The following is an 18,449-nucleotide window of genomic DNA, read 5'->3' as shown; positions in this document are numbered from 1 at the left end:
CACACACACACACACACCATCCTTTCCCCACCTAGTCCTACTCATTCCTTGCCAACAGGACCATTCAGTATCAGCCCGGTGGGGCTGTCTTATGAGAACTGGATACTAAGGGAAAGTCAATTAAAAAACAAAACAAAACAAAACAAAAAAACAGTGTAAAAAAAAGAAAGGGCCACATGCCTTCTGCCCAGCAGCTAGCTGGCAGCTCTTCATTACACTCAGCTGTAATATAATCAGTGACTCTGTAGAGCCATTTGGCTTACAGGTTACTCACAGTCTAGTAACTTAGAAATCCTGGGGCTGGGGAATGGCACCTCAGTGAAGTGGTTCTCAACCCCTGGGTTGCCACTTGTCTGAGGGCCGAATGACCCTTTTATGGGGGTCGCATAGTAGATATCCCACATATCAGATATTTACATTATGATTCATGGCAGTAGCAAACTTACACTTATGAAGTAGCAACAAAAGTTATTTTATGGTTGGGGGCCACTGCAACATGAGGAACTCTATGAAAGGGTTGCTGCATTAAGAAGTTTGAGAACCACTGCCTCAGTGGGAGGACACGTGCGTAGTAATTGGCTTTGGATCAATCCTTGGCATTGAAAAAGAGGTAGGAAAAGGAAGGAAGAAAACAGATTTTAAAAAAGAAAAGGAATAGCAAGGAGAGAGAGGACGGACACAGGAGGCTAAAGTGAAGATAAATTGTCAAAACCACACTGGGAAGGAGGTACCAATATGTCCAATTACAAATAAGGAAAGAAAGATGCTGGTAAGGTACAAAGCAGATTGTCCAAGGTCAAGTGGTTTGTGAGATGTAGGTGTCGGCTTTGAGTAGGGCATTTCTGATGTCAAAATTGACACCCTCGTAACACACCATTATGAGGCTTCATTATTGTTCTGGTATCTGTAGGTACGAACACCATTCATCCTGATGCTTTAACAGCCAAATTCTGCCCAAGACTCTGTACCTGCAGTAAATAATGCAGTCCAGAGGAGTAGTGAACAGAAGAGCAAGCAGACAGAATTTCCAGTCACTCAGCTCAACAATTCACATACATAGACCCGACTTTCATCTTCTCTTGCAGAGAAGAGAAAGGATGCTCCCACCCCCAGCCCCAGACCTTTCACTATAGAGTATTCATGTCCTCAGCTGTGATTCCTACTGAAAGGAAATCACAATGGTCACGTGCTCCAAAACAACAAAATGTTTATCTGCACACACTTTTAAAACATCACTTGGAGTTAAACACGGAGGTCTAATAAGTGAGCTGCCCATTATTTCAAGTCCGGTTCCGGAAACCTTCTCTTTGGATCTCCATCTAATAATATTATTATGTTCTGGCTCTGTATACATAACAAGAGGCCAACTGCTCGCCAGGCTATTATTTACTGACTTGGAAGGCACACAAGCTAGAAGTGAGCAAGTGAGCCACTGGAAAAAGAGACTCTTTCTTTTTTCTTCTCATTCCTTTTTTCCTCTTAATTTTCTCCTTCTTTTATTTATTTTTTTAAATTGTTCATTGTGCATATACATTTGACATGGCACTGTGCTATATACAAGGACACTTTCATACACACATGTATTGTGTAGTGAACACATTCCCCTCCACACTGCCCACCCCTCCCATTAGTCTCTTTGTTCTAGACTGGTTTGCTTCTCTCTTCATGTCTATATGCATACATGATTCCATGTATCTATCCAAAGTTTGGGCACCTCAGAAGAAAGAACGCATACAATATGTGTCTTTCTGAAATAGCCTTAGTTTGTCTAATTTGATTGTCTCCGGTTGCATCATCTTTTTGTATATGATATCACTTTGTTCTCTATGGCTGAGAAGGTCCTGTGTATCAGTGCAGGAGCAGAGGAATTTATTTTCTTAACTATCATGCTCACTTGAATCATAACTGGAAGATGCCACAGTTGGGCATACTGAGAACCTCCAAAAGTCCTTTGCCCACATTCTGGAACCGGGTCCCTCCCCACCTTCAATGACAAGGCACCGATGACCTGTAATCATCAAGGGTCAATGTGACATGTTTCCAGTATTGCCATGGTCACAGTATTTTCCCTATGCGCATGCTCCAAACCTCCTATAAACCTCCATTAAGACTTGTTCCACAGCTGCCTCTAGGTTAGAGGTAGCGCGCGCAAACACACACACACACAACCACACACACACACACACACACACACACATACACACTTCCCCAATCAATCTCTTGCATGAGGTCTGCTGCGTGATATGACTTTTGTGGCATTCCTTGGCTGATCACTGAATTACTCTTTCACAGCGAAACCTTTTTTAGCCACCACTATGGAAGCGAGGAATGAAACTAAGTTCTGTAAGTAAAGTGAAGGGTGCTTTTCAGAATTGAACACAAAAGACATAGAAGAAACCTAACAATTCTTCCCTATTGTCAGAAAGAAAAAATTGAAGTTCAGCGGCGAATTACAGAAATGCCAAGCTTGCGATGATGGAGTGCACCCGTCATGTAAACAGAGCCGGGTGAAGGGCAAGAATGGTAAGTAAGGAGCTTTACCTCTGTAGCACGTGGACCCCACTTCCTTTTCCAAAATGGCTGCTTAGGCTCCAGAGATAACAAAAGAAGAGAGTAGAAAAGAAACGATGTCCCTTTCCTTTTTGAATATATCTTAAGAACTGCACAAGGTACTTTAGCTAACTGGCCACTCACGTGCTTACAGCTGATTAAAAGGCAGGCTGGGAAATGTAGTCCTAGTTTCAGAGATCCAAATGCCAAGCTAGAAACTACGTTCTGTTACTACAGAAGAGATGGTAGACACTGCCGGGTAAGCGCGAGGACCATGCCCTCAGGAAACCATGGGAGATACCTTAGGAATAATGATGTTCCTGTATAGGACTTTCTCAAATGAAGGCTAAACATATTTGAGGATAGTGTTTTTAGCTTTGAATCTTTCTAAAATCAAATGAAAATCTATTTTACTTAGTACTTTGGAGGAGGCAGAAAGCATGCATTTGGGGGTTTTGAAGCCCCTAGCCAAACCTTAAGACCTAAAGGTTTTCATTGAGTATTCTCATCCTTTTGCTTAGAAAAAAAAAAAAAAAGACAGAAGTCCACAGAGTGATGTCTGAGGTCATTCTTGTGTGGCTTGCTCCTGTGCCACTCACTTGTTGACAACTTTTATTTCCAGAAGCCCAACAATTTCCTTATTCCTAAAATTACTACAATGCTTCTTGTTTCTGTTCTTCCTACAGTGACCCAGTATGAGCCATTAGGCTTTAGTTCTCACATCAAGCTGTGTATAGCTGTGCTGGGGTGTTGAGTGATCCTGCCTCTGCGATGAATAACATCAGCAGCAAATAATTATCACTTGCCTAGCAAGTGTTGAGTGCTACCTTATGGTATTGTCTTACTATTGCTTGCAATGAGCCTATGGGATAGACTACCTGTTCTCATTTTATAGACAAACAAACTCACAATTAAAGTTAAATATGACAGAAAGGCTAAGCTGTGAGAACCAGAAAGCAGCAAGTGGAAGACCTGAAACTCTGATTCCAGGGCTCAGGAGTAGAATGACAGACGACCAAACACTCAGTTTCCCCATCTAAAATAATCACCCTCCCTATACTTGTTCTGTGGCAGGTACCCATTCAACCTACCAAACAAAATCAAAATCCAGTTATCCCTTTGGGACCCTAACTGACTTTTTTTTTTTCTGGTCAGAACTATACACAGACTTAAGGGATTCTTGCCTCTCTCCCTCTCTCTATCTTCCTCCCCCCTCTCTCTTTTTCCTTCTCTCTCTCCCTCTCTCTTCCCTCTCCCTCCTTCTCTCTCTGTCTCTCTGTCTCTCTGTCTCTCTGTCTCTCTGTCTCTCTCTCTCTCTCTCTCTCTCTCTCTCTCACACACACACACACACATACGTGTACACACCATGCACGCACACACATGTACACAATGCTTGCATGGACACATGCACGCACACTTTCACACATCCATGCCTGCCTCTGTCTCATGCCCTCTACACAAAGAAATCAGTGTAAATAAATATGGGGAAGGATGAATTAATAATTAGCTAACTATTTGGAAAGAAAATCAATCTAAATGTCAAATCAGAACACAAACCAAAATAAATACAAGTGGATTAGAGAACTAAAGGTTTTCTTTTTTAAAAAAAGAAAAGAATGAGAGGGAAAGAGACCAAATTAAGACAGAGCTTAAATATTGGCAAATATCAGCACCCTAGAGAGAGAGAACCTTCTATGTTTCCAAGGAATGAACAAAATCATAAAGGAAAAGCTCAGTGCACATTACTAAACTTAAACCAATGTCCTTTTGTCCAAATGTAACTAAAATTAGAGGGGATTACAAAGAAAGCAAAACATTTGTCTCAAATATGACAGAAAAGAACATTCTACTGCATTAAATCCTTGAAATGAATGGATGCAATATTTTGGCCCACTAACAGCTTCAATCAGCAGCGTGGATGACTCCTACAAACAAAATGTTGGGCAGAGTAAACCAGGCTTCAAAAGGGGGTGCAACTAAAACTCATGAATGCCTACATATGCCACACAAATAAAAGGTATAATGAGAAAGTGATCCTCAGAAAGAGGCGGAAGAGACAGTATGTCCCGAATAGTTCTCAGCATGAGCCACGGTTGGAAACAAGTTTTCTGAGTATCTAGTTTTCACATTGAGCATATATTTTATGTGTACTCTTCCTTATACCCTGTGGTCACCCCTTATCTTTGGCTTCACCTCTCATGGATTCAATTACCAGAGTTTCAACTAACTACAAACATTACATTTGAAATAAAGCAATAAAGTGTAAATCGTGCCCTGATTTAAATAGTGTGATGAGATTTCAGGGTTCCCCTTCATCCTATCCTTTAGGGAATTATTCTTTTCTCAGGGTGTCCACCCTGACTACGCCACCCCTGCTTTGGGAACTCAGTACCTTTTACTAGATCGACCATTAGTGTGTCCATGGCCCTTATAAATGCGTTAGTTGTTATTGTATCTAAGAATGATCCCCAAGTCCAAGGGTTGGATGCTGGCAACTCCTATATGTGAAAAGAAAATTGTAAGCGCTTCATTTCATTGAGAAGGTGAATATCTCAATAAGGAAAGGAAGACTACATGCCAAGGTTGCTAAACTGGATGCTAAGAATGAATTGTCTACCTGCAGAAATGGGGGGAAGGGAAGTCAGGTTGGAAACACATGCTAGTATCACTGTGACACCTCAAATCAAAAGGAGAAACAAATTTCCCCACAGTTCATGATAAATTTTTAAGATGAAAAAGCATTAAACATACGGCTATATTAGATGGATGTGGAGGGTGGGGGTAATAGCACATACCGCTTGAGGCAGCTGTCTACACAAATCATTTCCCCAGAGTGGAAAAAGACTAAAGGGAACTATTAATACATGCTTAATCACGCTTTTCTAAAGAAGGTGAACGCTATGATAATATTTTATTTCTTTTATTCGATTTCTCTCCCTGGGTTTACTGATCCTTACTCAATACAATGCCTTAGCTAGAATTTCAATTGTATGGTTTTCCTTTCAAATTGGCTTTTTATCATTCTGTCTATCAGCATCTGGAGTTTCACCTTCTCCCCAACCCCACACCATGGTTTTACTTCCCAGGTCACCACTTACCTTGCGTCTACACCAGCACTGACACGAGCTCAACGTACTTTTCTTTCCTTTCTCACTGCAACCTTGCCAGTAGCCAATCTTGCTGATAGCCCTTCTGCATGTCCCAGTGCCACATACCAATTCAGGTACTCAGGGATGTGAATATATCCCATGTTTTGAGCCTATGATGAGTGCTAATGATATGCCTGTATGTCCATTAAAGGAATTGCTATCCAGGATTAAATACTTAAGCCTTAGAGGTATTAGCATAGTGGACAAGCATATGATATGACATGTAGATTCCATTCACTGAAGTTCAAGTCCTAGCACTGATATTTAGTTGTTGCATGACCTTCAGCGAGTTTTTCTTTTCACCTCCCTCCTCATCTGGAAAATACAGTTAATATTAATGCCTACCTTAAATCTTGTAAAGATTAAATGAAATGACCCATGTAGAAGCTCTTAGCACCTTGCATTTAAAAGGAGATGTTCCTTTAATCATCCACCTAACAGCCGCCTCGCTTACCATCATTTCTCCTATCCAAGCATACATTTGAATTTTATAGAAGACACCCAGAACATTTTACAAGTAATTAATTTTACTAAAGGTTTTTGTCTGTGCCTGTCACCTGCCAAATCAGCAACTTTGTGTAAGAATTGTCTTGAAGAAATGCTACTCTCAATTCATCTGTGCAATAAAATGCCTTTATACAGTCTCGGACCATAAGCCTCTTTAGATGAAGTTACGGTGTGTCCTGAGTGATGTCCTTGGAGAGATGACAGAAGTGATGGGCAATGCTTTTGAGAGTCATTGAGAACTAGCACATAAATACCAAGGAAACCCTCCATTCTGTTTATTGCTATGGCAAACCTAGGACTGGGTGAGGGAAGTAAGAGTTCTGAGGTGTGAGTAGAAGCAGTTCTGAGATTGATGGCTTGGCTTTGTCTAATTGGTTGACTCCATTGTTTTGAGAACAGAATAACTAACTAATTAACATCATTGTATGGTCTCCCCATGAATGCAGTGTATCTTCTTGATCCACACCAGATGCCTGAGATACATGGCAAAGTGCATGTGCACTCATCCACCACTCCTTTCACAAAAATGGCTCCTCTATGTGCCTTTCAAAGCCTGTGTCCCATCCAGTACCCTCTGCAGGAGAACTGAACAAACTGGCTGGGGGAAAACCTGTTTCCCTGAGGAACAAATGCTCCCTACAAACTGAAAAGCGTCTCCATCCCAGGGCCTTTATATCCAGGTCACCGGCAAGCTCAGCTCCTTACAGTGGTATCTACAAGATGGTATCTCAAGCTATGTTTCTTGAGTAGAATCTATGAAGCAGGGTGTGTGACAAGCCCACAAAATGCAATTACATTGTGAATCAGGTTGAGCAGTAACAGTATCTGGATATAACAAGGTTACCAGTATTTACCTTGTTAAATTCATATGCAAGCACAAGGGCTTGCCAGTTTCTCATATCTTACCTGGTTATCTACAAGAAAATGGATATGATTTTTGCTCTGCATCTGGCTTTGAAAGGGGACAATATGTATGGGCTTAGAAATAGGCAATGATTCTCTCATCTAACTTGAATGTATTACCCAGAAAAGCTACAGAGACCCTGGTTGACATATTCCATGGTTAACTATGTGCTTAACATTTATAGGCCGTTCAGTCCTCGTCTGCGTTATAATTTTGCTATGTGCCATAAATGTAAAATGAACCTTAGCGCATTGTGATATATGACTTCAGTTTATCACATTTCCATAAAGCTGTCCAATATTTACTATGGTTTTATAACATTGTTAAATGATTGTCTTCAGCTGCCAATGAGAAGCCATTACTACGGTAACAGTGTAATTTTCTGTATCCCATTTGTGGGTTTCGTTGGTATCACCAACGTAGCACTTTCTCCATTAAACCTTACGGTTCATAAAATTCTAAAGGTGACAGCCGATCACTGTTATCACTGTAGCAAGAATGCACGCAGTCCAGAACTTTACCCTTGGGCCCTTGGAAACAATTATTGGGAAGAGCTTCAAAGGACAAAGAAGGGCTAAGAAAATTTAAGTTTGCCTCCTTAAGCAAAGAAGAGAGAAGAACATCATGAAAGTGAACGAACCTGTCTATTAGACATCTCTAAGGGTATCTCATCAAGACATCTCATCAAGATGCTTCTCAGCAGCAGCAGCTGCTGCTTCCTTGCCAGCATCCTGGAGGCGCAGTAAGTGGGTACCCAGATTCTGGTCTCCCTGTGATGCTCTGAGAGACTTGCTTTATCATCAGCACAGATCACAGGGCCTGCTTCTGAATTTTATTGTCTTTATAAACTGTGGCTACAGAAAAAAAAAAGTTGTATGTTTGCTTTTTTTCCTTAGACATTCACATTCAAGCCATAGTAATAAATTTCCTGGAAATAGAGATCTTCTCTGCCTCTATCTTATTTTGAAGATTTTTTTTTAATTTTTGGTTGGTTGGTTGGTTGGTTGGTTGGTTGGTTGGTTTATTTTTTTTTCTTTTGAGACAGGGTTTCTCTGGATAACCTTGGCTGTCCTAGAGCTCCAGCTGTAGACCAGGCTGGCCTTGAACTCATAGAGACCTGTCTGCCTCTGCCTCCCAAGTGCTGATATTAAAGGCATGCGCCACCACTCCTGCCACATCCTGAGTATTAAATACAACGTTTAGCACACAATACATACTAGATGATTCAACAGGAATTTTTTTTTAAAATGGCATCATTTTCTCTCATCTGTAGGATCTTGAATTCATTAGATCTCCGATGGCCAAAACCATGGAGTGAAAACAAGAACTATACTATTATTTTGGAAAAACCAAAACTACAGTAAGCTTAGCATAGTCACCTTTTCTGTTCTTTAGGTTAGGGTGGCGGGATTGATACAGCATTGCCCTGAGCCTGAACTCAAGATCCTCCTGCCTCTGCCAACCAAGTGCTAAGACAACGGGCATACACTCACGTGCCTGGCTGAGAGAGCTACCTTCAGACTTCAATGCACATACCTGTTTTGGGCAGCTGCAACTCCAAATGAACCTTGACCTAGGATGCATGTCAGCTCCTCCCTGGTGGCATGCCAGACTAACACGTTTATACCACCACATCCTTGTCCTGGCTAATAACACGTGTCTGCTGCTCCCGATTCGGCTTTGCCTAAACCCGCCCCACACCCCGGCTGCTTGTCAATCAGGTCATCTCTACAGTGAAAGCTTTGTCTGCCACGGAGCGGAAGGTCCTCATCAGCCCTGCATGCTGAGCAGGTGAAGACAACAGGTACTCCTGCGTGCAAGATGTCATCGGGTGAACTCTTCAGAGAAAGCAAACAACTTGCTCTTACGTCTTCAGAATTATTTTTAATATACAGGTTAGCATAAAACTAAAATATTTCATGATGATACTTTTAACATTTGTTTTGTGTGTGGGGGGGGTATATTTGCATGTCCATGTCCATGTGTATATCTGTGTGCATGCAGGCATGCACATTTACTCTTGGCATAGACTCTTGGCAGTATGCTCCAAGGGCATGACTTTTTCCGCTTCTGCCAGCACTGTAGTTAGGGACTGGGGCCTCAATGCCTGGCTTTTCTGATAGTGGATTTCAGCTCAGGTCTTCAACCTTACATGGCGAGCAATGTATTGATTGAGCCATTTCTTCAGCTCCTCATTATAGAATTTTCATACTTATGTGTCATAATATTTTGTTCCAGTTGATCTCTTCTTCCCCTGACCTCCTCTGTGCCTTCCTTAGCCCTTCCCTAAGACAGTCCCATTACATGAGCCCTCTCTTCCCCACTCCCTGAAGATGCCCTCCTCCTCCCTCACGGACATACACATAGAATCAGATGCACATATCTGCATAACAGCTTTAAACCCAGGTTCTACAATGATCTAAAATGGGGTTATTGGATCTCCATATCTGGCTTGTTTCACCTAACATGATGATTTCCATAGCCACCCATTTTTCAGCAAATGTCATGATTTCATTTTTCTTCATCTAGTCACCTCTTGATGGACATCTAGACTAGGTTCCATTTCCTGGATATTATGAAAATGCAGCAATAACCATGGATAAACAAGTATTTCTACAGTGTACTGGTATGTATGTATATATATATATTATATTTATTATTATTATTATTATTATTATTATTATCATCATCATCATCATCATCATCATCATCATCATCATCAATCATCATCATCTTGGGTATTAACATTGCCGAGTCATGTAGTGCTTCTATTTTCGGATTTCTAGAGCCCTCCATATCGGCTTCTATAGTGGTTGCACATGTTTGTGCTCCCACTAGAAATATTTAAAAGTTCAAAGCAGTTGTTTTCAACCTTCCTAATGCTGTGATCCTTTAATATAGTTCTTCATGTTGTAGTTACCCCAACCATAAAATTATTTGTTTCTACATCATAACTGTAATTTTGCTACCATTATGAATTGTAATGTAAATATCTGATATACAGGATATCTATCATGACCCACAGGTTGAGAACCACTGCACTACTGCTCCTTCCAATTTCTCTATTTTGTTGTCTGAGAAATTTTCATTGTACAGGTCTTCTGCCTTCTTGTTTAAACTGATTCCTATGTGGAATCTTTCTTTCTCTCTATCTTTCTTTCTTTTTTTCAGAGGATTGTGAATGGATATTTTTCCCTTTCTCAGCAAGTTCAATATTGGTATGCAGAGAAACTACTAATTTTGTATTACTATTTGTATGTTAATTTTGTATTATGCTACTTGTATGTTAATTTTTTATTACTCTGCTGAAGCTGTTACTGTGTCCAGAAGTTTTCTGATGGAGTCTTCAGAATCTTTAAGTATAAAATCATGTCCACAGATAAAAATAATGTTTTTCTGCCTTTCCTGTTTGTGGCCCTTTCATTTCTTTTTCTTATCTCATTGCCCATATAGGATTTAAAGTACTATGGTTTATAGTTTATAAGAGCCAAAACAGTAGGCATCTCCATCATTCTACACTTCAGAAAGTATGCTTGCATTCTGTCATCATTTAGTGTAATGTTGGGTGTAGCCAACATTATACTACCATATATAGCCCATGTTAAGCTGTGTTTCTTATGATCTTGATTCTTTAGGGCCTTTATTATAAAGGGTTTTTGAGCTTTGTTGAAGACTCTTCTGCATTGGTTGAGATGGTCATGTGAGTTTTCCTGACATGTATTTCTGCACTGCATTACATTTAGTGACCCGTGCATGTTAAACCAACCATGCACCACTACATCGGAACCAACTTGGTTTCGGGTGTTTCATCATAGTGTGTGCTTTCTCAAACGCATACTCAATTTTGTTTGCTGGAATTTTTATTCAGACCTTTTGCATCTAGGTTCATTTGTGAAAGAGACCTACACATAGTTTTCCTTTTCTCTTGTGGCCTTATTCAATTTGGGTGACAAGGTAATGCTGCCCTCATAAAAGAGATATGATACAGCTCTTTCCCTTTGTATTTTATACAGTGGTTTGAGGGACTTTGGGGTTTACACTTCCTAAAGGTTTGATAAAAGCAGATATTGAATCTGCCAGTCTGGGGTTTTTCCTTGTTGGATAGAACTATTTTCCTAATTGAAAGAAAGGTAATTAAGTTTAAAACCATATTGAGTCAATACACTGAAGTATCTAGATGCAAAGAACTTTCTTACCAGCACCATGTGTCCTCCTGAGAAAGACCCACTAGTCAGAAAGCACTCAGCTGCTGCACCTGAGGCTTTTGCTAGAAGAGTAAAGACATTGTATCAGAGTGTGAGCTTGGGCCGTGCCCACAAGGCTCAGGCAGCTTGCTCTGCTTCACAGCCTTTGCTGTAGCACCATTCTGTAGCCATACTGCAAGGGCCATGGATAAACCTGCTAGAAGAAGGAAGGAAGGAAGGAAGGAAGACCCCTATGGAAAGCATCCCAGCCCTCACATTCCATTCACATGGGAACAGAATGGCTGCGTCCGTTTGTGAAGGACAGCCCATTAGCTGACAGATTAACAATATCATATGCAAGATGATACATGGATAAACATTCCCAACTTCATTCTTGTGGCATCACAGGAGGGTAAATGCAAGAATTATGGGGGTCTTGGGACTGAGTATGTTATCCTATTCCTGAGAAGAATCTCACATCATGCTTTCTAAAAGTCAAATTTATAAAAGAATATTATTACAAAGGTGTTATGATAAATTATAATGAGCACATATTATTAGCACTTATTGATGTTTAATAAAAAGACAAACAGTAATTACATAGTTTCAAATACAGGAGAACTAGCAGAAGTTGTTCATGATTCCTTTGATGTCTTTTCCAAAGCAAGGAGTATTTCTACGTCTTTATAGCCATTATTTTCTGTTAGTTCAGAAAAAGAACTGATACGGTATTCAACTTATTTTTCAGTTCTTAGATTGATTTTTTAAAGTTCCTTTGGTCAAACTGATACATCAAAGCATTGTGCTATGCTACCAGTCAACAAAAACGCATCGTACCACAAACAGTTAATCTCCTCTTATAATCCAGAAATTCTCTCTCAAAAATCAATATTAATTAAGTATTCTACAACAAATGCACTCACAATGGAGAGGTAATCAAAACATGCAGCCGTCCATGGCCAACTCTACAGGGCTTCATTACTGACATGTGTTACCACTTTATTGGCAATTCAGCATAAACATCCAGGCAGAAACCTCTAGGGGTGGAATGGTATACTTCTTATAATGAGTTCCGTTTTCCATTTCCCATAAATGTATGTTGAACAAATCTCCACTCATTCATTTATTTATCCATGCACCCCACAAGTAACTACTGCCTCATCCCTTTGTGACAAGTGCCATAGTCGTCAGTATAAGGTATGTAATGTGGATGGAGCAGTTTATAATCCAGGAATGATGCCAGATAAGTACTATTTAAAAATGAAATAAATGCTATTAGAGTTGACACAGAGCAAAGAATATGTTAACCATGTCAGGAGAGGGCCTCCGGGAAGAACCCTGGGGAAGTAAATGTCAGAGATCCCATGTTTTTGTTCCTCTCTGGTAAGACACAGAATGATCTCCAAAGGGTGGACAGTGTAGTTATGGTGAGTTCCATTACTTTGAATAATAATATATATTGTCATATGTATACTATATATTATAATATATGTATATATATTGACTTTTTATTGGTTCTCTGTGAGTTTCATATCATACACCCCACTCCTGTGCATCTCTTACCTCCTCGTAGCCACCCCTCATTGCAACCTACCCCTCAAAATTAAAAAAACAAAAACAAAAAAAAAAGAAAAAGAAAGAAAAAGAAAAAAAGCATAGAAATCATCTCACCATGGAAATTGTAGTATGTCACAGTGTGTCCCACAGTATATCTCTCTGTCCACACATCTTCACTTGATGTTCGTTGTAATGAGCCGTGGGTCTGGTTCCAGGTCGCTGGCTCAAACTGAGCTTCACTGAGCCTTCTCCTGGTTATTGGCTTGTGTCATGGAGATTCTGCAGCTTTGGAACGGCAGGACTGGCTCTTTCATGCATCCCTGCCATTTGCAGATGACGTAGACTTTGAGGTGGGCCAATTCAGAGCCTTTGATCTGGGCCTGGGTGGTATCTGAGTTGTTCAGCCTGAGAACTCTCCCTTATCCACACCATCAGGGTGAGCTCTCCAGCCCTACTCTGGCTAGGCCACTCAGTGCTGCCATCAACAGGAGGCAGGGTCAGCTCTCCCACTCCCATGCCCTTGTGGCAGGCTCATTGGCACCTATGCCTCTAGCTCCAGCTCCACTGTGCTGTCCAGTCAAGGAGTGTGGTCCACTCTAAGTGCTGCAGCCTGTGAGGGACTGGGCCTGCTCTCCTGCTCTCACACTCTTGTGGCTGGCTCACCTGTGTCTTCACCATCAGTGCCATACTAGCTCCACTCTATTGCCCAAGCTAGGTGCAGAGCTTACTCTCCCGAGTACTGTATCTGCATCCAAGAAGAACAGTGTCAGCTCACCCATTCTAGTGACTCTCAGGTGACAAGGAGCAAGGTGGGGGAGGAGTGATATGCTTTCCCATGCTCTCACCCTTGTGGCTAGCTCTCCTATGCCTCCATTAACAGGGCCAGTCCTACTGTGCTGCCTAGGCACAGTTCAGAAGAGGTTCATGGCCTGCTCTCCCTGATGAGGGGCAGGGCTAGCTCTCCCACACTCAGGACTCTGTGAACAGCTTTTCTGACTCCCAGAGGTAGTGAGGGGTGGCAGGTGTTCACCTCTCTACCTGTGCCACCCCATAACAGACAACAGGCAGGGTCAGTTCGCCCACACTCACACCCTCAGGCTGGCTCACCTCTAGCCTTGCCCTTACCACCAGGGCCATTCTACCATGCTATCCAGGCAAGGTGCAGGGGCCTTCTCTCCTGAACACCCTCGAAGGTGAGAAGTGGGGCCAACTCTCCAGAGTGCCCCATCCAGTGAGGGGCAGGGCCAGTTAGACACAGTCCTTGGATATACACATGGTCTCCAGTGGCTGCCCTGACCAGGGACATTACCACATTCTCTACTGGTAATATGAGCTACAGGCATTGACACCAACTGCTGTGTACCACAGGCTCAGACATGACCCCCAACAAGCAGCTCAAGCTGGGACCTCAACATGGCCCCAGGTAGCAGGGATGGACATTAACAGCAGGCTCCTCCTCCTCTCTACCCTTGCGTCTCCAGTTCCATCCCTCTTCGTAGTGCTCAAGCTGCTCCACTTCTCTTTCTCTCCCATCTGTCCACCACACACTCACACACTGTGGTGGCTCCTGCTATAGGCTGACCACATTGCTGGCGGGCCCCTGGGTGACATCCTCTGTCCACACTGCATGGTTTGATAGAAAGCATGGCTCGCCTGTGCCTTGTGCCAGAGGGCAGGTTTGTGGTCCACAAGTCTCTGTCTGTCTCTCTTCCTCCTCTCTTGCCCTGCATGGTGGTAGGTGGGCTCTATGTGCCTATGGCCTGGCCTGGCCTGACTATGGGGGTAGAGGGCAGATCTGTGGGTATCTTTCCTGCTCACACTGCATGGCATGGTGGTGGAACACAGGTCCCTGTCTGTCCTCCTCCTCCCATGTGTTGCACTGCATAGCAGATATTTATGTTACAATTTATAACAGTAGCAAATTATGAAGCAGCAACGAAAATCATTTCATGGTTGGTGGGGGTCACCACAACATGAGCTGTATTAAAGGGTTGCAGCATTAGGAAGGTTGAAAACCACTGATCTAGTGAGTAGTAGGCTCTTTGTGAGACACCCTCCCACCCCAAATACTTCTGATTTTTCTCTGTGAAAGAACAGACGAATAGGAGTAAGTTCTATGGATTAAGATCAGCTATGTTATGAAGAAAGAGAATGAGGAGCTGAACAACGGGCAGCTTTCATATTCAGTGTGACTCAGGGTAACAATGTCTAAAAATCTCACTAAAACCAAAAGGTAATAAAGGGTCTACATTTTGAACCTATCATGTTTTCTGTTAAAACTTCTCTTTGCCTGTGCCAGCCTACAGGGTGAACCTTTGACTATAGATTTGCCAACTAAAATTTCAAATAATCCTTCCCAGGTGTCTTCTTGGTTAGCTTTTTCAGCAAAATCTCTTTCCTATAGCCCAAACTGATGTGACATTCACTTTGTATCCCAGGCTGGCCTTGAACTCACAGCAGTCTCCATGCCTCAACTTCCCAAGTACCAGGCTTATGAGTTTGAGCCACCAAGCCGTTCCACCATTATAAGCAGTATACAACTTAAAAGAAGGTGCTCATAAAGTGAAGGGACTGCAAGCTCAGTCCAGAGTTGTACAGTTTATGGTCTGCTCTTACACATCACCTGACAGGCAATCTTATAGAACTTAATCTTGTTGTCCTCTAAAAGGCCCATGTTAGCTTCATGGAACAGTTCTCTTTATGCCCAGGTAGTTCATCGGTTATATACTGCTTGTATAATTAAAATTATGACCAAGTAAATAAATTGAAGAACAAATCAAACTGTCATCAGCTATGCCTTCAGTTTGGGGGGCGGGGCGAACCCAGACTTACAAACCAGGGCTTATTTCACAACTTTATGGTGTGTATCTTGGAACCCTATTACATGAGGGTCTGGCTTAGAGATGGGACAAAGCTTGATGTCTCTCTGTCTGTCTGTCTTTCTCTGTCTGCTTGCTTGCTCAAAAGATAAGTAAGGTTTTCCAATATTACCCAAATTAGATTCAAAGCTCTAGGCTGCAGAGACTGGCCTCATCTTCTGAGGACCTAGAATCTTAACGTCCAAGGGGCGCTTAGTGATGCTTTTACATCTGTCTCACAGACCACACTTCTGAGTTTCAAGACACTAAAACAATGTTTTTCCTGTTTTGTCCATACACGGGTCACCTGAGTTCCACCCGATGTGGGCAGAGCAATACCCTGGAATTATGATTTTAAAAGCTGGCCACATGACAACAATGTAGCTAACAGCTCTCTGCTTATGCTCGGGTTGTCATTTCGCAGAGGTACGCAGAGTGTTCATTACTCCAGTGAGTGGCTGTGTTAGTAGTAGTTAAGGGAACTAACTGGCTTCCCATGGGGTTAACAAAGCGATGCTTTTTTCTTAAACTGACTTTGCTCTAAGATTTCTGATTTCCTCTCTATAAAAACCCCATTAATTTTTTTATGCAGACTTATATAGCATGAAATCACCCGTGAGGTCATAGTTTGTCCTTGAAAATGTATCCCTGAGAGCTGTAATACTGTTTTTGTGTGATTGATTCCATAGTGATATTGGCCCCTTAACAGACAGTTGGGGCAGCTGCCATTTTTGTCAACATTCTTTTATTGGAACATGATCACATTCATTTACTACACATTACCTATTTTCTAAGGCTGTTTAGAGAATGTCACAACAAAGTATTGGCCCACGGAGACTAAAATATTTACTATCCAGATCATAGCTGAAAATGTTAGCCACTGGCTGATGTGTGGGACCATCCATCAAAGCTCACAGTAAAACACAGGCCTGTTTGACAGCTTCACACAAAAGGAACAAGGCTAATTCTAAGAATCATTGGTACCTTTCAGCAATTCTATTAATGATCCCTCTTAAGATCACTTAAAATATCTGATGGTGGGTAGGAGCCTTAAATGTTGGCCAGAATATGGTTCTAAATTCAGTGGCATGTTGAAACATAGTCTAAAATTGAAGCCAGGTAGTGAAAAGAAAGTGGGCTTGAATGAAACCCAGCTCTTGGGAGGTGATAGTGGTCCAGAGATGGATTCCCTGCCCTAACTCCCCTTTTTGCTGTGGTGATGCTGAGCCACACATCTCCCGAGCACAGGAGCAGTCGCTACAGCCTGGGCTGCAAGCTTTCAGCAGGAGAGTTCCTAGGTACCACCTCCCTCACATTATTCAAACTCATTCTACTAATTGATTGCCTTTTGTTTAGAGTCCAAAGCAGAACATTATCCTTCTCATCCATTTTCTCAGCAGTCTGCAAATGTACTATTTATTGTGTGCAAAGTTCTACTTAAGTAACATTCAATCATCTTTCCTAGCAATTTCAGTGAGCAATGTTCCTGGAGATGCTTAACAGCCTGCTCTGCCCAGCCCCTGCGTGCAGCCTAGCCACTGTGTCCAGCACCGTGCATGACAGACGGTTAATGGTGGCGCTCTTTAAGCTTAAAATTTCTTTAGATTTTTTTTTTTTTTGACAGTGTTGAAAAATGAACACTGCCGTTTGCCTTTCCATAAGCTATTCTTAAAGCTTCCTTTGTTCGGGCTGCATGAAATGAGAAGATAAATCAAACATAACGCAGGGTTATTTGGGGAGGAGAGGTAACACACACTCCATAAAGCTGCATTTCAGCGTTATACTTTATATATTTATGTTTCTATTTTTGAGTGTGTTTCACCAAAATTTCTGGCTTCATCTATGGTGATATTTTAATTCAGAATTTCTCTGAATTAACAGGCTCTAAGAATTAAAGCACTTATTATTTAGAACCCGATTATTTACAAGTGAAATAAGGAGTGAGAGACAGCTAAGTGGTTAGGAGAACTGACTGCTCTTCTAGAGGATCCAGGTTCAATTTTCAGCACCCCACGGTAGCTTACAACCATCTGTAGCTCCTGTTCCAGGGGATCTAATGCCTTCCTTTGGTCTCCACAGGCATCAGGCACACAAATGGCACACAGAAATGTATGCATGTACACAAAATAAAGCAACAAAAAAATTTTAATAAAGTAATCTAGGCATAAAAAGACAAATATTGCATATTCTTCCTCATGAGTGGGACCTTTAAAATGCTAATTTTATGGATGTAGAAAAATAGGACAGTGGTCACTAGAAGCTGGGAATGGCAGAGAGGGTGGGAATGGGGAGTATGGAATGTAAGTGCTAATAAGTGGAAACAACCCACTCTGGTTCACAGTAAGGTGGCTACAGTTTATGATTACTGTTATTGTTATTATAACTTTAAAAACTAAAAGAGAAGAGTTAGAAGGCCACCAACACAGAGATATTAAAAACATTGAAGAATATGGAAGTGAAAATGACCCTGAGTTGACTATTGCCCATTGTACAAATTGTATCAAATTGTCGAACACTCTTATTAATATGTATAAGTGTTGTACATAGATGAAACAAAACTGACTGTCATCACTGTGCTTAAATGAAAACCCTCATGCATATTATTCTATGAAACAGTTAAAGAGCATTTGATTTCATTTCTTGATAGTTTATAATGAGTGAAACACAAGAAGGACCTTCCTTGAGCAGCCACTGGGAGAGAAAGTATCAGTCATGTGAAGACGAACAAGAAGACGATCCT

The 18,449-nt window shown here is 41.6% G+C and overlaps 1 long non-coding RNA gene across 1 annotated transcript; it reads left to right on the top strand.

The window, feature by feature from the left end:
• Nucleotides 1–2,185: 2,185 nt before the first annotated feature.
• Nucleotides 2,186–3,821, top strand: LOC116076401. The gene is made up of 3 exons (XR_004112933.1): nucleotides 2,186–2,343; nucleotides 2,423–2,523; nucleotides 3,237–3,821. It is a non-coding gene; the product is annotated as an uncharacterized LOC116076401 (long non-coding RNA).
• The last annotated feature ends 14,628 nt before the right edge of the window (nucleotides 3,822–18,449 follow it).

Source organism: Mastomys coucha, unplaced genomic scaffold (assembly GCF_008632895.1).
Source record: "Mastomys coucha isolate ucsf_1 unplaced genomic scaffold, UCSF_Mcou_1 pScaffold4, whole genome shotgun sequence".
Lineage (NCBI taxonomy): Eukaryota > Metazoa > Chordata > Mammalia > Rodentia > Muridae > Mastomys > Mastomys coucha.
The sequence above is the reverse complement of the archived record's forward strand: the minus strand, read 5'-3'. Positions and strand labels throughout refer to the sequence as shown.